Genomic DNA, 23,590 nt, shown 5'->3' on the forward strand with positions numbered 1-23,590 from the left:
ATGTGCACCCTTTGCCAGGGAGATGAGGGCCACTCCCATGGATGTAGAGGGGCCTGTGGCGGAGCATTTTGGACCTTCTGGCATCCTAGGCAGCTCTTGGTCATGTCTTCGATGTCTCCATCGATACCTGGCCACCATACAAACGCCCTAGCCATGTTCTTCATTTTCACTCCACCCAGATGCCCCTCGTGAAGCTCCTTTAGCACTTTATCCTGGAGTTTGGGTGGAATCACCACTCTGGATCCACACATCAAGGTTCCTCGGCACACTGACAGCTGTTCTCTTCTTTGCGAGAATGCTGGCAACAGTGGTTCGCCATGTGCTGGCCATCCCTTCATTGTTAAATCGTAGACCCGTGAGAGAGTAGGGTCATTTCTGGTCTCCCTTTCAATGGCAGAATTTGTCACCGGTAGACATTCCACTATGGTAGAGTGGAATATCTCTACTGGGTCTACTGTAGGTGCCTCTTCTATCGTTGGCAACGGCAGGCGCGATAGACCGTCAGCATTCCCATGCTGTTTTGACCCTTTGGGAATAGTTACACTCAGCTGAGTTCAGTGAGCGTGACGCAAAAGCTGGGGCTTTTATAACTGCTTCAATTTTTTCAGGTGACTTATGCAACCCTTCCTTATTAATTATGTGGCCACAATATGATATCTGATTTTGGAAAAATTCGCACTTGGGGCGATTTGCTCGTAGGCCCCATTCTTTCAGCCTAGTGAGCACCTGCTCCAAATTGGCAAGGTGCTCATTGTCGTTTTCTCCTGTTACAAGGATGTCGTCTAGGTAACACTGAGTCCCCGGAATCCCTTGCAGGACTTGCTCCATAGCTCTTTGCCAGATAGCTGGAGCTGATGCTACTCCAAAAACCAGTCGATTGTACTGGTACAGGCCTTTGTGTGTGTTTATTGTGAGATACTTTGTAGAGGTCTCCTCAACCTCCATCTGTAGATATGCCTGTGCCAAGTCAATTTTTGTGAAACGTTTTCCTCCGGATAGTGAGGCGAAAATATCTTCTATCCTCGGAAGAGGATACTGTACCGTGTGAAGGACCGGGTTTACAGTCACCTTAAAGTCCCCACAGATGCGAATTTTTCTCTGTTCCTCAGAGTTATTTTTCAATGCTTTTTTCATGACTGGAACGATGGGTGTTGCCCATTCGCTCCAATCTATTTTGGATAATACGCCTGCCTTTTCCAAATTCTCCAGCTCTGCCTCGACTGCCGGACGTATTGCGTATGGCACCGGTCTTGCCTTAAAAAATTTTGGAATTGCTGCATCTTCCACTTTTATTGAGGCGGTGATGCCTTTCAAGGTTCCTAGTTTCTCTTGAAACACTTCTTTGGCGTTGGCCAAGATGTCTTTTAATCGTTCAGGTATGATGTCATCATTGTTTTTTTCCTTACTGGCCACCGTCAGTGCCTGAATGGAGTGCCAGTCTAAACATATTTTCCTTATCCATTCACGTCCCAACAACGGTGGACCACCATCTTGTAGAATGTATAAATACAACTTTTGTATTTCTTTGCCGTTGTATACCACAGGCACCTTTATTTTTCCTTTGGGGTATACTTTCTGCCCCGTATATGTTTTTAAGATAATGGATGTGTCTTTTAGAGGTATATGCGAAAATAGCCTCTCATAATCTCGTCGATTTATTACGGTTAGAGCTGATCCTGTATCTAGCTCCATTTTAACTGGGGACCCTGCTATTATGAGGGTAACCCAAATGGTCTGGTAATCTTCATTGGCAATTACATTATGTAATTTGAGAGAGCTTAGTCTCTTGTTCCCGGAGTCGCTATCGCTCCTCTGGTCTTTGGAGCTACTGTCCGTCATCATTTGTACCTTTCTGTGCTTTTCCTTATTGATTCCTTTCCCGTTAGTGGATTTTTTATTTTCAGATCGGCATAGACGTGGAATGTGTCCCATCTTTCCGCATCGCCTGCATGCTTTTTCTTTGAACCAGCAATTCCTCTGGTCATGGTTGGATCTGCCACAGCGATAAAATCTCTCGAAACCCCGTGTCATTTCATGGGTGCCAATGTCCTGTGGCCTTTGCTGTATCTTTGCCACTCCTATTGCACTGAAAGCCTTGTCCAGTGTTAAATCTTTTCCAGAAGATACCTTTTTTTGTGTTTCTACACTTAGGGGATCGCAGATGAATTTGTCTTGCAGAGAATCTGCCAGTCCTGCCTCGAATTGGCAGTGTAGGGTATCAACAATCTCCTCAAAATTCTTGTCCATTGGTTCGGCTGGAGTGATTAAGTTGCGTAACAGCTTGTATGTTTCTGCGCCCATTAGATCCAGAAGCACTGAAGCTTTTTTTTCATCTTCTATTCCATTTGCGGTGCAAAACACCTCCACTCTTTCTACATATGTGGTCCAATCCTCTATCTTGTTATCAAAAACATCAATATTGCCAAAGTTAGGCTCTGTTTCATTATCAAAAGCATCAATATTGCCAGACTTAGGCATTTCAAAAAAAAGATATGGCGCTTCCCGCGCTTTTTTTTTTCTGTAGCAACGATATGGCGCTTCCTGCGCTTTCCCGCCGCTGCTACCGATAACAACGCTGTTTTACTGTGGTTTCCGTTTATTCACTGTTGGAGACTCGTTCCTGACGGAGGTCTAAACGCTGACCTGCTTGCCGCGCCGGCCGTCTCCCGAGTGCACCCTCCCAGTCCGTTATTGCTTGTCTCCGATTTCGCTGCCTGTCTCAGCTGTAGAGCCCGCCGCTGGAGCCCCAGCCTGACGCCCAGGAAGGATTAGCACAGTACCTGCCACCAGCTTGGCCAGCTGGTGAAACCACAGTTTCTATTACTTCCTTGAGTCTTCTGGACGCTGGAGGAATCGATGTCCTTGAGGTGCTGCCGAATTGCAGGTAAGTCCGTTTCCGCTTCGTCGCCACTGTAGTGTCCGTGTGTAGATAAAGACACTGAAGACAGGAGTTGGTTCATAGGTATTTACTAAGCAAGTCTGGGAGGGGGGTTCTAAAGGATATACACAATACACAGGCTTATATAGCCCAAGTGGCAATTACCGGCATTACGCACACCTGGGGCTCTTAAAGGCACATACACCACAATTGCTCTTAAAGGCACATACACCACAGGCAGCCGATTCACTATCACCTGTCTCACCCAACGATAAAAGTTAAAATTGCCATCAACACCCCTTGTTATTGATTCGCCAATCAGTGGAAAGAATCTTTCACTGCTTAACTCCTCAAAACTTTTCACAATTTTGAAAACTCCAGCAATGGCATAACCAATGTCTTGTACACATTCAACATCACTTCCTTGGTTTTATATTTAATGTCTGCTGTCTATACATAAATCTCATTTCTCCTTAAATTACCTTTTTATTTTACCTCACTTCCACCTTTAAAGATCTGCAACCACTAGGTCTCTCTGTACCTCCACTCCGCTAAGAATCTTCACCAGTAATTTCCAGGAGGTTGTCCTGATCTCTTGCAGAAAGCCTGGAGAATCAGCTTAAATAGTCATTTACATTGTTTCTCCAAAGTTTCCACTGATTGTCTGCTGAGATTATGGTGGGTGATCAGAGAATCCCCACAGAAACTCTACCCTATTATCTTTTAGGGTATACTTCCTTTTATTGTTCATTAATCCAAAATGTAGTGGTTCATATTTCTTTGCATTGAACTGCATCTGCCACCTATCTGCCCACTTCCTGAACCTGCCTATATCTTCAGGCAATCTCCTGCATTCTTTCCCACAGTTTGCCATGGGTCCCAAATTTTGTATCATCAACAAACTTCAACAATCCCTCTTGTAGCTATTCCCAAATCCTTTATATATAAATGACAAGCAAATGTGGTCCAACCATAAGAGTTAAGGACACACTAATATCCACATCTCACCAATACAAAAAACATCCATTTGTACATACTCTTTGTTTTCTATGCCCTAACCATTTCTCTATCCATACACCTACTTTCCCTTTAATAAAATATGTCCTAATTTTCATAACAAGTCCTTGATTTGCACTTGCCTTTCCAAATGTTCAACTATTTCAGCCTGTATAATGGAGTCAAGGGTCAATGTTATAAAATTAGTCTCCCAGCAAAGAGCTCGAAGTGCAAATCGGGGAGGAGTCAAGGTTGCAATCTCTGTGATTTTCACTCCATTCAAACTAATCCTGGAGTTCATACCAGGCAGGCAAAACTCTCTAATAAAAACAGAAAATGCTGGAAATACTCAGCAGGTCAGGCAGCATCTGTGGAGAGAGAAACAGAGTTACTGGGCTGGATTTTGTCAAAGGGGGCGCATTGGGGGCGGGACTGCTGATTGTCGGGTTTCAGTCCCGCCCCCAATGACGTCTGGCCAACCCAAAACATTTTTGACACATGAATTGTCAGCGTTTGACAGCTTTGAGAAGCTGTCAAACACTGACAATCTCTGTTCTAAGGCGAGCCCTTGTACTGAAGATTCACCAAGCCTCTCTCCTTAGCAGAAATCAGATGGCTGCTGCATCAGAGAATGCAGCAGCCATACTGCCATCTCTGCTGTTGAGATGAGGCACCTTGGGATCCCCAAGGGTTGAAGCCTGCAGGAAGAAGCAAAGGTAAGTAAACTTTTTCTAACACTTTGCACTCACCTCTCATACTTACCTCTCCACACTTGTACCCGTCACTCACCTCCACAGTGAACTTTTCGACCCCTCTCACCCCTGTAGACCCACTGCTTGCCTCGCTGACCCTGGCAAGGTTCGCAGCTGTCGGGAATCCCGCACTTGCAGGGGTAAAATGGGGATAAGCCTCTTAACTGCCTGCTAACTACCCGTTAATAGACAGTTTTTTATTTTTTATTTGTTCATGGGATCAGGGCGTCGCTAGTAATGCCAGCATTTATTGCCCATTCCTAGTTGCCCTTGAGATGGTGGTGGTGAGCCGCCTTCTTGAACCGCTGCAGTCCATGTGGTGATGGTACTCCCACAGTGCTGTTAGGTGGGGAGTTACAGGATTTTGACCCAGCGACGATGAAGGATCGGCAATATACTTCTAAGTCAGGATGGTGTGTGACTTTGAGGGGAACTTGGAGGTGGTGGTGTTCCCATGCGCCTGCTGCCCTTGTCCTTCTAGGTGGAAGTGGTCGCGGGTTTGGGAGGTGCTGCCATAGAAGCCTTGGTGAGTTGCTGCAGTGTATCTTGTAGATGGTACAGACTGCATCCACGGTACGCTGGTGGTGGAGGGAGTGAATGTTTAAGGTGGTGGATGGGATGCCAATCAAGCGGGCTGCTTTGTCTTGGATGGTGTCAAGCTTCTTGAGTGTTGTTGGAGCTGCACTCATCCAGGCAAGTGGAGGGTATTCCATCACACTCCTTACTTGTGCCTTGTAGATGGTGTAAAGGCTTTGGGGAGTCAGGAGGTGAGACACTCGCCGCAGAATACCTAGCCTCTGATCTGCTCTTGTTGCCACAGTATTTATGTGGCTGGTCCAGTTAAGTTTCTGGTTAATGGTGACCCCCAGGAAGTTGATAGTGGGGGATTCGGCGATGGTAATGCCATTGAATGTCAAGGGGAGGTGGTTAGACTCTCGCTTGTTGAAGATAGTCATTGCCTGGCACTTCTGTGGCTCGAATGTTACCTGCCACTTATCAGCCCAAGACTGAACATTGTCCAGGTCTTGTTGCATGCGGGCATGGACTGTTTCATTATCTGTGGAGTTGTGAATGGCGCTGAACACTGTGCAGTCATCAGCGAACATCCCCATTTCTGACCTTATGTTGGAGGGAAGGTCATTGATGAAGCAGCTGAAGATGGTTGGGCCCAGGACACTGCCCTGAGGAACTCCTGCAGCGATGTCCTGGGGCTATGATGATTGACCTTCAACCACCACAACCATCTTCCTTTTTGCTAGGTATGACTCCAGCCAGTGGAGCGTTTTCACCCTGATTCCCATTGACTTCAGTTTTACTAAGGCTCCTTGATGCCAGACTTGCTCAAATGCTGTCTTGATGTCAAGGACAGTCACTCTCACCTCACCTCTAGAATTCAGCTCCTTTGTTCATGTTTGGACCAAGGCTGTAATGAGGTCGGGAGCTGAGAGGTCTTGGCGGAACCCAAACTGGGCATCTGTCAGTAGGTTATTGGTGAGTAAGTGCCACTTGATAGCACTGTCGATGACACCTTCCATCATTTTGCTGATGATTGAGAGTAGACTGATGGGGCAGTAATTGGCCGGGTTGGATTTGTCCTGCTTTTTGTGGACAGGACATTGGCTGTAATCCCCTTATGGCTCGAGGAGACGGGTCCCTGCGCGAGTTGGGGACCGCCTCCCGGGAAGATGGCACGGAGGCGGGTTGGGTACCTGCTCCCAGTTTCTGCCATTTTCCCGGCAGTCCCACCTCCATACCTGCCTCCGCAGGGCTGGCATAATTTCCCCCAATATTTCAGGTCGATGACCTTTCACCAGAGTCATTCTGATGAAAGGTCATCGACCTGAAATGTTAACTCTGTTTCTCTCTCCATAGATGCTGCCTGACCTTCTGAGTATTTCCAGCATTTTCTGTTTTTATTTTAGATTTCCAGCATCCACAATATTTTGCTTTTGTATTAGGCAGGACTGCCTGTCAGAAGCACAATTTTGTAAAATTGGCCCTTAAAAGTACTTAGAGTTAGAGGTAAGGCTAACTGGCCTATAATTTTGTAACTTGTCTCTTTGCCCTTTCCTAAGCATAGACTCCAATTTTCTTTCCTCCCTGTGAGTAACCACTTTGCCTTCTTTTTGCATCTTCCACTTCATGGCCTGTCCAAGATTGGAAATGTCATCTAGGAATCACAGTAGGAACTAATGTCCTATCACAGCATGATACATATGTTTACCAATACACAATGTCACTACAGAATCATAGAATCATACAGCACAGAGGAGTCCATTCGGCCCATCGTGCCTGTGACAGCTCTTTGAAAGAGCTATCTACTTAGTCCTGCACCCCAGCTCTTTCCTCATTGCCCTGCAATTTTTTCCCCTTTCAATTATTTATCCAATTCCCTGTTGAAAGTTACTATTGAATCTGCTTCCAGGCAGTGCATTCCAGATCATAACAACTCGCTGCGTACAAAAAAAAATTCTCCTCATCTCTCCTCTCGTTCTTTTACCAATTACCTTAAATCTGTGTCCTCTGAATACTGACCCTACTGCCAATGGGAACAGTTTCTCCCTATTTGAGCTGCCATTCCTTTTCAGATAATTGTTCCTTCTTGAATTCTAGCAATCTCATCCCAGCACCAAAAGGTAGCCTCAATAAGACCCCAAAATTGATGCATACGAACCTTGTGCAATTATGCTGCGTTTATCCCAGGTTAGCCCTTTTTTCCTTGACACCCATTTGGAATGGGATCAAGTGAAACACCACGGGAAAAGCAGTTCTTAAATTGCCACAGGCTTTGCATGTATTTTTGATGCAAATTGTTGTTTTTATTCGACTCTCTGCATATTTCTAACATTTTTATTAATAATGTTTATTAATGAGAAATGTTTTGTAGCCCAGTTATGTGTATGGTAGCATAGTCATTATGTTAATGATTAGTAATCTGGATGTCTTAATTAATAATCCAGAGAATGTGAGTTCAAATCCCACCATGTCAGTTTGAGAATTTAGATTCAGTTTAAAAAATCTGGAAATAAAAAACTGGTACCAGTAAAAGTGACCATGAAGCTGTCGGATTGTCATAAAAAAACAACTGGTTCACTAAGGTCCTTTAGGGAAGTAAATCTGCCGTCCTTACCCGGTCTGGTGTATATGCGACTCCAGTCCCACACCAACATGGTTGACTCTGAAGTGGCCACACAGTAGTATCAAACCACAGGTTGGGCCTATACTTATTGGAGTTTAGAAGAATGAGAGGGGATCTTATTGAAACATATAAGATTCTGAGGTGGCTTGACAGGGTAGATGAAAGGAGGATGTTTCCCCTTGTGGGGGAATCTAGAACTAGGGGGCATAATTTCAGAATAAGGGGAAACCCTTTAAAATCGGAAATGAGGAGGAATTTCTTCTCTCAGAGGGTCGTGAATCTTTGGAAGTCTTTTCCCCAGAGAGCTGTGGAGGCTGGGTCATTGAATATATTTAAGGTGGAGATTGACAGATTTTTGAACAATAAGGGAGTCAAGGGTTATGGGGAGTGGGCAGGGAAGTGGAGTTGAGGCCAAGATCAGATCAGCCATGATCTTATTGAACGGCGGAGCAGGCTCAAGGGGCCAAATGACCTACTCCTGCTCCTATGTCTTATGTTCTTATGCTCTACCAGTACTCTACCAGAGTACTGCCACCAGAGCAATACTGTGGCACCTGGCAACATATTCTATGGGGCATTTCCCCAATTGCATTGGATTTGCACCAAATATCTGAAAATTGGTTGGGTTAGAGCATATGCCTGTAAAGGAAACTACTTGATTTTCTTTCCATTACAATTACATTTTCTGGCAGATAACCTGCCCACACTTCAATCGTGCACACCTATGCTTGGACCAATGTGTGCAAGGTGCATATTCAAATAACTAAAATGATTTGAGCTCATTATCTTAGGCAATGTTTGGTCACCACACCACTTGTGCTCCATTGTGCCATTATGACAGGACTGTACAATTTTCCCAATGTACAACAAAAAATTATAATATTTATGCCATACATGTTAGGCTATGCAGTGTCACTGTAACAATTCTGTGGTTAATTTTTGCTTGTTAATACTTGAACAATTATATATTAGGAAAGTATATTGGTTTTAAATGTAAAGTGTATTGGAAGTAAGTATGTTCTTGTTCTGAATTACTGACATTTTGGGTGGTATTAATCTCCTCTATGTGCAACTGGGCAACATAAATGATAAGAAAAATGGGTAGGTGCAATGTAGCTATACACATATATTCCACATTTTGCAATTGATCATTCCATGTTTTGTGACAGATGCAATCAGCTAAGTGACTAACATAGGAAGTGTTTACAGAGGTGTGAGCTAGTAGCACAGGGCTGAGGAAGATGGTGTAATGAATTGCATACACAAAATATTTGAGTTGTTTAAAGCAAAAGTGAGTCATGTGGCATTTACTAAATTCACTAAATAAGGATAACCATTTGTCCTAATCTGTACTACATTTGTTTTAGAGTTGCTTTGTCTCATTTGAACTCAGTCACTGCTATATCTTCAGGCTGCATTGTGACTGCAATGCTGAGTTGTTATTGGGACCATACGCTGCCAGTGCTGTGGATCGAAAGGTACTTAGTAACAGATGCAAAAGCAGACGATTGATTCTCAAAAGCCTCTGTTCCAACCAGAAGAGTAACAGCATCTAATGTACTGTGGTTGTTAGAACACTGTATCATTCAATATTAATCACACCACAAGGCTTTTTACTACATGCATATTAACCCAAATTAAGAACTCTAACATAAATTACCACCTTGAGCGTTAGCAGTATAGAAAAGCATGAGCCTCCCTCCAGGTGTCAACTGTAACATCTTAACTATTAAAACTTTTGCATCTTAAATAAAAGCAGCAAAGCAAGAGGACAGCTTTATAAAGAAATTAATAAATGTAGAATAGATATCTGAGTGTCCACGATGCATCAAAGCACCAATGAATCATTTTAGATGCTTTGTTGGCATGGGCAAAAAAAATGCTTCTAACTACTGCTGCAGTCACGACTGTGTAAGGATCAAATTTAAGACTTGGAAATAGTTTGCAGTTCTCAGGCTTTTGTCAGGAATTTGCTTATATCAGGATTACACGAGCTATATATTATCGAAAAACAATAGTGAAACATACCAAGTTTTTCAAAAGAACAAAGAACAATTTCTACTTCATTGCCAACATAATCATTTCAGCCTTGCACACTTTGTAATGAATAATACATAAGCATTCAAGCTCCACTTCTTCCCAAAAGGAAGTGCCTTTTCTCAGCAGTGTCACAGGATATGAGTGACTAATTCATTATTTAAACATGTCAGTAGTTGCAGTTCTTAAAACCTTTGATTTCCTTTACACTTCTTGAACTGTGTAATAATACATGTACTAATTTTAAGCTATGAACTTCACAATTTATCACACTTTTTACGTGAAGTGATTCTTTTTCATTATTGTGGTAACAACTAACTGCAGCATATACTGTTTCATAAGCTTCATTTATTGATTTTTCTTGTCTGCATTAGATGATTACCTATATAACTGGTTCAGTCAATAAGTCTGGTTGTATAAGCAAGACATTCTAGCCACCTACCCTGAGTGTCTCAGTTAAGTTAAGCTAATGATTTAACAGCACTGACATTTAATGTCAAATTATGACATATACTAGTAATTGGAACTCACTTGGTTAACAGTGCATTTTGGATGAAACTGGGTAGTATAATAATGTATGAAATATCCTGCAAAATGGTTAGTGTTACTTCTATCTTGCATAATAAATAGGAGCTGGTAGCAATCATTGAAAGGATGTAGTACTGGAAGTTTTTATATAGACCTCACTGATTGGGATAAATACTTGGTAACCATGAACAGCCAGGTTTTGCAGCATGGGTTGACTCACTTTGATGTGCCCTTTGAAGCTGTGTGAAGATTTCTGTATTGTGGCCGAAGAATAAGTGAAGGATAGTTCTTTTGTGAAATGAATACTTTATTGGATTTTTGAAATGTTGTGTTATATCAAATAGTACTTAACATAAAGTTCTATACTATATTATAGTTCAGTTTTATAAGGCAATGCTTTATTATTTTAGTTTTGTTTCAAAATGCATTGTGCTGGTATCTTTGTACGTACCATGCTTCAAAGGGAAATTCAGCAGAGAAAGTGTTAATGATCAGTCAATGATGCTTTACTCCTAAACTGTTGTAATCAGACCCGACCTGTAGAACTGTTTTCGATCGTGACAGTAACACTGTACCCAATTCAACACTTCAGACATTGATCCCAACCTGGACACATTGTATTGGATTTGTCACATTGACCAATTAGAATAAGATCAATTCATGATAGTTGTAGCTAATCCCATCTGTATCCAGGCAGAGAGAGAAAGACAGAGAGAGAGAGATTATTTTAAAGGCACAGGACATCAGGGAGTATACTTCTAGCAAAGGGCTACACGCTTGACAGAGATCATGGAGGTCAATTTCTGAGTGTCAGTCATTTAAGGCTTTTTTTGCAGTTTTGTGTGCAATCTGCTCAACTGTTCTTATATATGATTACAGCATTTTTTGTTCAGCATCATCATGACTCCGAGGTGGTGGGAATTTAAACCTTGAAATCAGAGCTCAGCTGCTATAACCACATTTTAGCAGTTTAACAAGCAGGAAATAAGCCTCTTGATTGCTCTTATATACTAGGTGGGTGGTAATCAGAAAATTGCAATGTAATGGCACAGAAAACACAGAAGGCATGTTTTACTAAATTGGAGGTGGTCTTATTCTTAAGGTGGCACTATCCAGGAGGACAACAGCTTAGGAACACAGTAACAGGAGTAGGCCATCAAGCCTGCTCCACCAGTCAATGAGATCATGGCTGATCTGTATCCTAACTCCATCCAACTACCTTGGCTCCGTATCCCTTAATACCCTCATGTTTAAAATTATTAATTGAGCTAGCATCTACTGCATTTGGTAGGAGAGAGTTCCACACTTCTATCACCCTTTGTGCAAAGAAGTGTTTCTTAACTCCTCTCTTGATTGGCTTGGCTCCGATTTTAAGGTTATGTCCCCTTGTCCTAGAATCCCCCAAGAGTAGAAAACATTTCTCTCCATCTACCCTATCAATTCCTTTCAAAATCCTAAAAACCTCAATCAAATCACCCCTTAACTTTCTATATTGCAGGGAATACAAGCTTAGTTAACGTAATCTCTTCTCATAATTTAACCCATGGAACCCAGGTAGCATTCTCGTAAATCTGTGCTGTACTCCTTCCAAGGCCAGTATATCCTTTCTAAGTTACAGTGCCCAGAACTGTACACAGTACTCCAGAGGTGGTCGAACCAGGGCTTTGTATAGCTGTAGCAAAACTTCCTCCCCTTTACATTCTAGCCCTCTAGTTATAAAGGCTGACATCCCATTAGCCTTTTTGATTATTTTTTTGTATCTGACCGCTACAGTTTAGTAATTTGTGTACATGTTCCTAGATTTCACCATTTAAAAGATACTCGGATCTATCCATTTTTGGTCCAAAATGGATGACCTCAAATTACCTGTGTTGAAATCCATCTGCCGGTTTTGCCCACTCACTTAATCTATCAATGTCACTTTGTAATTTTATGCTCCTATCTATATTACTTACTATGCCACCAATCTTTGTGTCATCGGAAAACTTGGATATATAGCTCTCTTTTGTGTTATCTAAGTCAGTAATAAATATAGTGAATAGTCGAAGCCCCAACACCCATTATCCCTACTCTCTGGGCGCGATCTTGACAGCCCTGGGGAGGTGGGTTTGGAGGTGGGACTGCTGGGAAAATGGCAGAATCTGGGGGCGGGTACCCATCCCGCCCCCAACCTGCCTCCATGCCATCTTCCCAGGAGGCGGGTAGCTGACCCACGCCGGGTCCCGTCTCCCGGAGGCGGAAAGGGGATTACAGCCACTTAACTAACAGGCAGGTAAGAGGATTATTCCCATTTTACCCACACAAGTGTGGGCTTCCTGAAGGCTGCGAACCCCGCCAGGGTCACCGAGGCGAGCAGTGGGCTTGCTGGGGTCGGAGGGGTGCAAAAGTGTGCTGTGAAGGTAAGTGATGGGTGCAAGTGTGGAGAGGTAAGTATCTGAGGTAAGTGGAAAGTTGTAAAGTCTGTGAGTTGTTTAGTTAATTAATACACAGACTACCAGAGTAACTTAAAACAGGACTTTACTATTCGAAGGTCAGGGCGAATCTGCCAAATAAATCCTGACACAGCACTTATATACCGGTGTGGTCGCCGTCGGTATTACAGTATACAGAAGCCAACAAAGTAGTGCCACACCTAAAATAGTTCTCTTAAAGGTGAACGGTTACATACAATGGTTTTCTTAAAGGTAGACGGATACATACACTACAATCCTTCCTTTTTAGCTTACAACATACTTAGTCCCCCATTAAACATAACATATATTCAACTTCATGTAAAACAATTCACAGGTATAATCTATGCGGGAAACAGTTTACAGATTCAGTCTCTGCGGGAACAGTTCACAGATTCAGTCTCTGGTCTTGACTTGGTCCGAACAACATCTCTGTGGTGTAGCCGGTTCACATTGCTAGCGTGACTCATCCAATAGTCTTTCCCTTGACTTAACAGCTTGAACTTCCATCCTGCTGAACCAGCAGTGCTGACTTTTACAAACAGCTGGACTGCCTTGGTAATTTTTCCTACTTGCCAACTGATTTGGCTCCCTTCGTAGGGCCCACATGCATGATCTGGTAGAAGTGATAATGATTTAGATGGTTATCACCTTCTGCTTCGTCTTTTTCTTTTCTGCTTCTTGGAGACTCTCGGGGCTCCCTTATCAGCTGCCAGCTGTAGCGCCACCATCTCCCTATGTTCCTTAGACTTTAAGTGCTTCATCCTGATTTCTGCACTTTGGGAGTTTTCATCACAAGCTGGGCAGACCAAGTCCTCGTAATATTCCGTGTCACTCAACAGGTCATGGTAATATTCGGTGTCGTCCTGAACTAGTCTAGCGAGAGGGCCTGCTACTTCTTCCTTACCCAACTGGACGTTAGCCGACTGTTGTTCCCTCCCTAGACATCTTTCCTGAAGAGACTTCTTCATGCGTTCATATTCATCCCGCTCTTCCTGGGTTTCCTGCAAATCCTTCACTAATGACCTCATTTGTGATTTCAATACTTTCCCTTCCATCGGGGATTGATTGATCGGGCTATTCAATCCTTCTACTGGAGCAGCTGTTTCAACATTCTGTTGTTCACATAGACGTGATTCAGTGTACTTTTGGCATCCCAGTAAAATCTGTGTTGCAACCTCAGCTATTTCCATAACTTTTGAGAGCTCCGAACTCCTTCCCTTTGAAGATTGAAGCTCGTGTTCAGATTGTTCCCATTGCAGAGCCTTGTCCCTCAGCATATGAAGGAGTTGGCTGCCTGTTAACTCTTCCACGGGAACACTGTGGATCAGAGTCTTCTCCATTTCATCCACCTTTTCCTCCAATGCTTTCACCTTCTTTTCCTCTTGTACTTTGGCTTTCAGCGCTCGGAGAAGTTGCGCCTTGATGCTCTCTAGCTCATGTTCAGGGGCCATTCTTACAGTCTCTGTGTTTCTTACAGTTTCCTTTTCTTCCACTGAAAGGATTCCCAGTTGAATCTGTTCTTCAAGTTGTTGAACCTCGGTCATTGCCGCCTCATATTTGTCTTGGGTTTCCTTCAATATTTTTATGAGTTCTTGGACATCTTGTCTTTCATGTTCTGCCATGTCTTTCACCTCTAATTTCTCATCTATGGATGGAACTTCTACCGATGAGTCTGTCTTGGCCTTGAGCTCATCAAGAATTTCCTGCAGCCTTTGGACTTCTTGCTCATGTTCAACCTTTAGTTGCTCATATGCTTCTACTGAAACTAGCTTTTCGGAGGTTGCCGAGTTAATCCCCTCCAGGATTGTAGCCTGGGCCTGTTCATACTGTTCCTTCAACTTCTCAAACTCTGCTTGTAAGGAGTCGTAGAGAAGAACGGGAATAAAATCCTGGCTTCCTGAAGATTCCTCTTCATTTGCTCCTTCCTGCAAATATTCTAACTCCTGAACAGCATAAGGGAGATGTGATCGGTAATTGGTCACAATGGCTCTATGGTCGCTCTCTGCTTGAGCTAGCTGCTTCTGTTGTCTTTCCAGATTCTCCCATTCGGTGTCATAGAACTTTTTCATTGTTTTCATCTCTTGTTCGAGATGGTAACTCACTTGTTCTACTTGCTGTCGTAATTTGAAATAAAGTTGAGACCGAGCTCGGTGTTCGTCAGTCATGGATATGTCCGTAAACTGAACAGACTCAGAATTCTCTGTCAAACTATGTTGTCGTTGTTCGGTGGAGTTCTGTTCTGAAACTTTGTTCTTCTCTGGAGCATAAGCCTTTATGCATGCCTTCGTTCTTCCAACCTTAGTCGGCAAGTCCATTTTAGCCTTGTCTTTCATATTTGGGTTGGTCTTATCGTCATCCGTTTCATAAGCTGAGCTGATTGTCTGCACCGAGTCCTCACTCGTTATGGCTTTTAGATAGTGCCATTCCATGTCTATTTTCTTGATCCACTCCCGTCCCAGAAGCTGGTTGTCCTCCCTCAGGTAGTACGTATAAGTTCATTCTTGGGTGTTCTTTACCCCCATCTCTCACCTTGACTCTTATCTTCCCCATGGGGTATACTTTATGCCCCGTGTATGTCTGCAATACGAACTTGGTATCCCTTAAGGGTATATGTGAGAATAGCCTGTGGTAATCCCTTCGATTTATGACTGATAGAGCTGATCCAGTGTCCAACTCCATTTTCACTTGGACTCCAGCTATTTTTAGCATGACCCAGATAGTTTGTAGGTCAGCTTCCTTACTCACATTGTGAATTCTCAGGCTGCCCAGCTCCTGGCCGTTTGGGTCTGAGTCCGAATTCTGTTCGTCTGAACTCTTCTCAGCCACCTTGTGTACCTTGTTGTACTTTTCCTGTGATGGCTTCCTTTGGTTGTTGGTCTTCTTCCCTGACCGGCATACCTTCGCTATGTGACCCAGTTTGCCACATTTCCTACATTCCTGGTTCTTAAACCAGCATTGGTTCTGGTCGTGTGTTGTCTTCCCACAACGATAGCATTTTGTTGTACTCGAGGTAATTTGATCCACACTGAGTGCCGCTGCCTTTAGCTGCATTTCCGCAGTTCCCTTCGCTGCGGCTTCGTGCGATGCTGCAATAAGGACAGCCCTGTCAAGTGTAAGGTCGTTCTCTTCGAGTAGTCGCTTTTGCGTTCCTTCCTTTGACAACCCGCACACGAACTTGTCTCGCAATGCCTCTGTCAGATTCCCTCCAAACTGGCAGTGTTTCGCTAGTCTACGCAGTTCGACCAAGTATTCTGTGTTGCTTTCGTCTTTCCTTTGCGTTCTCGCATAGAATTTGAATCGTTCCGCCAACATCAACGGTGTGGGGTTCAAGTGATCCTTCAGAACAGTCACAATATCATCGAAAGTCTGATCCGCCGGTTTAGCTGGTGCTAGTAGATGCTTCAAGAGCCCGTATGTCTTCGCGCCCATCGAGTTTAGCAAGGTTATAGCTTTGTCATCTTCTTCTATTTTATTGGCCTCACAATAGATCTCAATGCGTTCCACATACGTGGCCCAGTCTTCTACCTCGGAATTAGGCATCTCCCTCTCTTCCTGATAACACCACGAATTATTTCTTTAAATTTTCTTTAATTAATTTTTTTTTTCCAAGATGGCGGTTCCCGCGAAAATGGCGGTTTCCCGCGCTTATCTTCTCTCCCCGCCCACTTCAATGGCGGTTTCCCGCTTCTGTCTTCTTCCCCGCCTAATGGCGGCTTCCCGCGTTTCTTCCCTAGCGGGAGGGGTACACTTTCCCCACGGGCGACGGCCGCTGGCTTTCAGGTTCACAGCCTGCGCGTCGGCTTCAGGGCTTTCCCTTTTCTCGGCAGGGCAACCGGCGCTGGGTACACCCCGTTGACGGCGAACAGTTTCAGCCGCTGGGCTGGCTCTCGCTCGGTTCCCCTTGCTCGGGCTCTGTCTCTCTCCCGCTCGCTCGGCTCTACCAGCGCTGGGTACACCCCGTTGACGGAGAACAGTTTCAGCCGCTGGACTGGCTCTCGCTCAGTTCCCCCTTGGTCGGCTCTGCCTCTCCCGCTCACTCGGCTCCCAATCGCGCCTCCCAGCCCTCTCGCAGTCCGGTGCTTCCCTCCCCGGCTGCGGCTGAGTTTATCTCTTCACGCGCCTACGCTCCCGGTCGCAGCGCTTCATGGCTTCGGTCGCTGCCCGGCCTTTTTCGCCGGTCGCGGTCTAGCTGTCTCATGACGCCGTTGCATCCCCCAGCCTGTCTGTACCGCGGCTTCCTTGCTCCACGCTGCCCCAGTCTCAGCGCCTCTGGACCCGACTTCTGTCCGGTTCCTTTCCCCCTCGACCGTGGTCGAGTGCACCGCCCTTATCCTCCGGTTATTCTTTTTACTTTCCCTTACTCACAGTCACCATGGCCGCCTTGCTTCTCATGCTGATCGGCTCACTCCTCACCGTGGCAGAAGGGACAGTCAGTGCCTGTTGCTGATGGAAGTCTTTGTCTCTAACTTCTTCTTCCTTTCTAGTTCTGCAGCCTTGAGTTTTCTCCCAGCAGAACGACGAGGGCGGTTGCCTCTTCTCGACGCTCGTTAACTGCTTCGGAAGTATTGTTGCCGCAGGGTACGATCGGACTCGTCGCCACTGTAAAGTCTGTGAGTTGTTTAGTTAATTAATACACAGACTACCAGAGTAACTTAAAACAGGACTTTACTATTCGAAGGTCAGGGCGAATCTGCCAAATAAATCCTGACACAGCACTTATATACTGGTGTGGTCACCGTCGGTATTACAGTATACAGAAGCCAACAAAGTAGTGCCACACCTAAAATAGTTCTCTTAAAGGTGAACGGTTACATACAATGGTTTTCTTAAAGGTAGACGGATACATACACTACAAAAGTGTTAGAAAAAGTTTACTTACCTTTGTTTCTTCCTGCAGGCTTCACTCGTTGGGGATGTGGAGAGTCTCGCATCTCCGCGGCAGAGATGACAGATGGCTGCTGCATTCTCCAGTGCAACAACCATCTAATTTCTGCTAAAAAAGAGGTTTGATGAGTCTTGAATACAAGAACTCATCAAGCTACAGAGAATGTCAGTGTTTCACAGCTTCACAGAGCTGTCAAATGATGACAATTCATCTGTCAAAAATTTTTGACAGATGAAACATCATATGCTGACATTCTCTGTAACCAGCTTCCCCTTAATTGGCCTGCTAAGCCCGCTGGGCGGGCTTAACAAGGTCAATCAATGGAAAATAGCGTGGGTTGGCCAGAAGTCGATGGAGGCCGGACTAAAACCCGACAAGTGGGAGTCCCGCCTCCAAAAGCTCCCCATTGGTAAAATCCAGCCCTCTGACTTCTACCGCCTAACCAATCACCTAACCAGGTCAATAATTTGCTTTCCATTCCATGAGCTTTAATTTTAGCTAACAGTCTCTTTTGTGGAGCCTTACCGAATGCCTTCCAGAAGTACATATAAACTAAATCCATTGACATCCCCTTGTCTACTACTTTAGTTACTTCCTCAAAAAATTCAATTAGGTTTGTTAGACATGACCTACCCTTTACAATTCCATGTTGACTCTTTCTAATCAGCTCAAATTTCTCTAAGTGCTCGGTCACTCTGTCCTTAATTATAGATTTCATTAACTTCCCCACAACAGATGTTAGACTCACAGGTCTATAATTTTCTAGTTTCTCTCTCACCTTTCTTAAATAATGGAGTTACATTTGTAATTTTCCAATCTAAAAGGACAATCCCTGAATCAAGAGAGCTTTGGAAGATTATGGCTGAAGCATCTGCAATTTCCTCACCTATTTCCTTTAAAGTGCCGGGGTGGAAACCATCAGGTCCTGGGGATTTGCCAGGCTTCAGTGCCATTATCTTTTCCAATACTGTTTTCTTGATTAGGTTAACTTTAGTGAGTTCCAGTCCTTGATTCATTGTTAGTTCCCCTGGAATGTCAGGTATATTATCCTCTTCCTCTAGTGTGAAGACTGACACAAAGGAGGTAAATTTAAGCCCCGAGGTCAGGTTAAAAATTTAAAAATGGGAAACTCAACTCCAACCCACTTCTGGATGTTAAGTCTGTGTGTTCTAGTTGTAATTACTAACACAGACAACAAGATTAAAGTTCAACAGGTCTTTACTGGTTGGAGGTCCTCTTTTTATTTGAACCAAAATTTAAAATTTAAACCAGATCAACTGTAAATAAACAAAAGTTCAACTAAACCTTAATAAATCAAATTAAAATTTGGTGTTCCAAATTGACGATGCACTCCAGCCCCCACGGCGCCCAACGGTCGCGGAAATACTCAAGCGTACCAGCGGACACCGCGTGCTCCATCTCCAGGGCCACCCGGCCGTGAACATGGCCGCGGAAGAGAGGCAGGCAATCCGGCTGGATGACCCCCTCGATCGCCCGCTGCCTGGACCAATTGATTGCTCTTTTAGCCAGGCCCAGGAGCAGGCCCACAAGGAGGTCCTCCAGCCTACCCGCTCCCCTCCGCACCGGGTGACCGTAGATCAAGAGCGTGGGACTGAAGTGCAACCAAAAATCGAGGAGCAGCCCCTTTAAGTAGTGAAAGAGGGGCTGCAACCTCTCACACTCCATATAAACGTGGAAAACGGACTCCTCCAGGCCGCAAAAAATACAGGCGGCCTGGGAGTCCGTGAACCTACTTAAAACCTTATTGCACGGGACCGCTCCGTGCAACACCCTCCAGGCCAAGTCCCCGATGGAACAAGGGAGGACTCCTGTGTAGAGAGCCCTCCATTGGGGACCTCCGCCACCGCCAGTCGGCAAGACGCCACGCCAAGGCGTGTCTGGACGGCAGACGAAGATGGCAAAGTGGAGAGTGTGCAGGAGCAGCCCGTACAGGAAACCCCTCCGCGCAGAATGAAAAGGCACGGAGGGTATTTCCTCGAGACGGCTCAAGTTGTGAGGCGCCGGCTCCCGAGGGGAGTTTCGGGGCCGGGCGCCAATAAGGAATTCCGTCCGGACGGGGGTAAGCTCGGACGGGATCGCCCCACATGCTTGAGCCACCTCGATACACCTAGTGGAATCGGGGCCCAGTGCCACTTTCACCGACTCGATGGCTTCGGCCGCGAGCCGGACGTTGGCCCAGGACAGGCGCCACGCCAGCTCCTCCGGCGCCATCCAGCCCGCTCCTCCGACATCGAGCAGGTCCCCGACTCTGGTCACACCGCCAGCCACAGCCCCACCCTCCGCCAGCCGCCCGAACCCACATTCACGGAGGTGCGGATTCCTGAGCAGCGGCTCCCGAAGGAGAGCCGCCGCTCCTGACGGGGGAGAGCTCCGCCTGGAAGCGACATAGTTCCAAACCCATAGTAGTTCCTGGTAGAAGACAGGCAGGTCCTGCAGGCCGGCACGCCTGCAGCCCACTTTCACAAACGGGAGCTGCGTGTCGTAATTGAGGCCGTGCAGCTGGCGGAAGAAAAACGTCGCCAGCGCACACCATCTCGGAGGATTCTCTACGTACAGGTATCTCTGCAGCGTCTGAAGACGGAAAGTCGCCGCCTGGGTGCGAAGGCACACCAGCGCCTGACCGCCCTCCCTAAGCGGGAGACACAGAACCGCAGCAGAGACCCAGTGCTTCCTTTTGTCCCAGAAGAAGTCGATGAGCTTCTTCTGTATCTTGGCGACAAACGCAGGGGGAGGGATCAAAGTGACCAACCGGTACCACAACATGGCAGCCACCAGCTGGTTTATGACCAGCGCTCGACCCCTGTAGGACAACACTCGGAGCAGTCCTGTCCAGCGTCCTAGGCGAGCGGTGACTTTGGCCTCCAGCTCCTGCCAGTTTGCCGGCCAGGCGTCCTCGGCAGGGCTAAGGTAGACTCCCAAATAGAGGAGGTGCGTGGTGCTCCAGGCGAAAGGCCTGAACTCCTCCGGCAGGGAGTCCACCCGCCACTGACCCACCAGGAGTCCGGAACATTTCTCCCAGTTGATCTTGGCGGAGGATGCGTCCGAGTAAATCTGCTGGCATTCCCGCATCCTCCGCAAGTCAGCGGGATCCGTGACCGTGAGGAGCATGTCATCGGCGTAAGCCGAGAGGACCACCTCCACGCCCGGCCCTTGCAGAGCCAGTCCCGTCAACCTCTTCCGCAAGAGGCGCAGGAATGGCTCCACGCAAATGGCGTATAACTGACCGGACATGGGGCATCCCTGACGCACCCCCCTCCCGAAGCGAAGGGGCGCCGTCAAGGACCCGTTAACTTTAATCAGACACTCTGCGGCAGCGTACAGAAGTCAGATCCGGGCGACGAAATGCGTCCCGAACCCGAATGCGCGCAGAGTCCCGAAAAGATACTCGTGATCCACCCTGTCGAACGCCTTCTCCTGATCCAGGGAGAGGAAGGCGACCGACAGACCAGCCCTCTGGGAGTGGTGGACCAGGTCCCGGACCAGATGGATGTTGTCGTGGATGGTCCGGCCCGGGACCGTGTGGGACTGGTCGGGGTGGATCATGTGGGCCAGCACGGTGCCAAGGCGAGCAGACATAGCCCTGGCAAAGATTTTATAGTCCGTGCTAAGGAGGGAGACCAGTACGCGGACCCTCCCCGAGCGCGCAGCGGGACGAGCTCCGCCCACACCAGGTGGTGGTCCGTGCACGGCACCGGCCGCATGGAAGCCGCCGGAATGCAGGATACGTACGCCCGGGAAATGTAGAGGCGGTCGATTCTGGACCCTCCTCCTCCAGACCTCACGTAAGTGAAGGCGCTGGAGTCGGGATGAAGATTTCGCCAGACGTCCACCAAGTCGAAGGACCCGACCAGGTCCCTCAACTTCTCCATCGCCGGCGGGCATCGCGGGGGACCCGTACGGTCCCTCGCCTCGAGGGTACAGTTAAAATCCCCCCCGAGGATGACGCACTCGCCCACGTCGATGGAGCCCAGAAGAGCGGACACTTCTTCAAAGAAGCGCACTTGCTGCGCACCGGCCTGAGGGCCATACACGTTCACCAGATGGAGTGGCACGCCCCCCAGGCGAACAGTGACCTGGAGCAAGCAGCCCGGCACGTGCTCCTTGACCCCCAAGATCTCCGGCTGAAAATGCGGGGCCAGCAAGATAGCCACCCCGCTGGAATTATTGGAGAGGTGACTCATGCTGACCCCTCCTTGCCACTCCAGGAGCCACGTGGCTTCGTCTCCCGGAACAGTGTGGGTTTCTTGCAGGAAGCACACCGCATACTTCCCGTCCCGAAGGACCGAGAAGTTATTGAATCTGCGGCGCGCCTCCCCGCTGCCGTTGATGTTGAGGCTGGCTATGGTTATCTTCATGTCAGAAGCATAGTGCAACCTCTACCTACAACTAACGGGGGGAGGAAGCGCGGCCGCTAGTCAGCCGCCACCTCCTCAGCAGCCCAGTGAGAAGTGTTCTGAGCCGACGCAGCTCAAGTGGGTTCACACCCTCATCCGCGTCCATGGTCTTAACGGCGGCGCGGACGGAATCAATGAGCAGCGCCAGCTCCGACCACCTGTCGAGGGCCAGCCGGACCTTCCCGCGCCGACCCAGGCACGTGGCCATAAAATCCCGGAGTTCCCTTGCAGGAATGAGGGGAGACTTGGCAAGGGGCACGAGATCGTCCACCGTCTCGTCGGCGCCGGAGTCCGACTCGTCCTCCGTGCCCATCACCGAGTCCCCATCCTCCTCCAGGGGGTCGTCACCAGCGGCCGACCCGCCCACCGCGCAGTGCGCAGCGGACGGCTCGGCCGCAACAGTCGGCCCCGCCTCCGCCCGGATCCCACCCCCAGGATCGGTGGCGGAGGAATTCTCCCTGGGCTCCTCCAGGGGCGCCGGGCCAGAAGACGGCAGCGGCGGTTCGGAGCCCCCCTCCGCCCCAGACGCCAGATCGAACGGAGAAATCGGGGAGAACACAAATCCGAACTCCCCCAGGACGTCCGGCGCCCGAGACACAGCCAGAGGGCCTTCCTCTTCCGCGCCACCGGCCTCTGACCCGGCAGATGGGACGTCTTTGGCTAAATCCTCGACCAGGTCGAGCAGCCCCTGGGAAATGACCGGGCCGCTTTGGGCGAGCTCACTTTCTTCGAACTCGCCCGACCCAGACCCCAGGCCGCCCGACCCGTCGAGGGGTAACGGCATCGATAAATAGTCTATTTCAGCCGTGGGTTGATCCGCGACCCCCCCCACGGGCAGGGTCTCGTCCCCATCCCCGGGAGGCACGTGCTGCACAGACACATCTGCCTCAGCCTCCCGAGGGACAGGCGACCCCTGCCGATCGCCGGTGATGGTGGCAGCGGTGGGGGGGGGTGCAGCACCCGCGGCGGGCGACGACTCCCCCTGTTCGGAGGGACCCTCCTCCTCCTCCCGGTCCCCCTCCTCATCCAGGGTGTCGCGCCTTCTTTTTAGCGCGGAGGGAGCGAGGGAGACCTCCATGTCTGCAAAGGCCTCCTCCTCAACTCCCTCCGGCGGAGCAGGTTTGTCGGGTTCCTCGGGCCCGAGCCCAGCCGCAGGTAATGGCAATACCGCTGCGGCAGTTGCGGCCACAGGCTCGGGCATGAGGCCCCTCCCGCTCGCATCTGCCCCGGTCAACTCCGCGAGGAGCGCGGGTGTAAGGGGCTCAAGGGGCAAGGGCTCGCCATCCACGGGGGGACCCGCCCTAAGGTGTTTTTTCTTTCCCCGCGCCTTTTTTCCGACCGGACACGCTCCCTCCCCCCCGCCGGAGGCCTTGGTGGCATCGGCCCCCGACGTCAACCGCGCATCAGGCGTACTTGACGCGCGGGCAGACCCGGGGGGAGGAGCAGCGGCGGCGCCCGCCTCGGCCGCACGAGATGATCCGGCGGCCTTGGAGGCAGGGCAGTTCCT

The sequence above is a fragment of the Somniosus microcephalus genome, chromosome 1, assembly GCF_052327205.1.
Source record: "Somniosus microcephalus isolate GS21.2 chromosome 1, FLI_Smic_1.0, whole genome shotgun sequence".
Taxonomy (NCBI): Eukaryota; Metazoa; Chordata; class Chondrichthyes; order Squaliformes; family Somniosidae; genus Somniosus; species Somniosus microcephalus.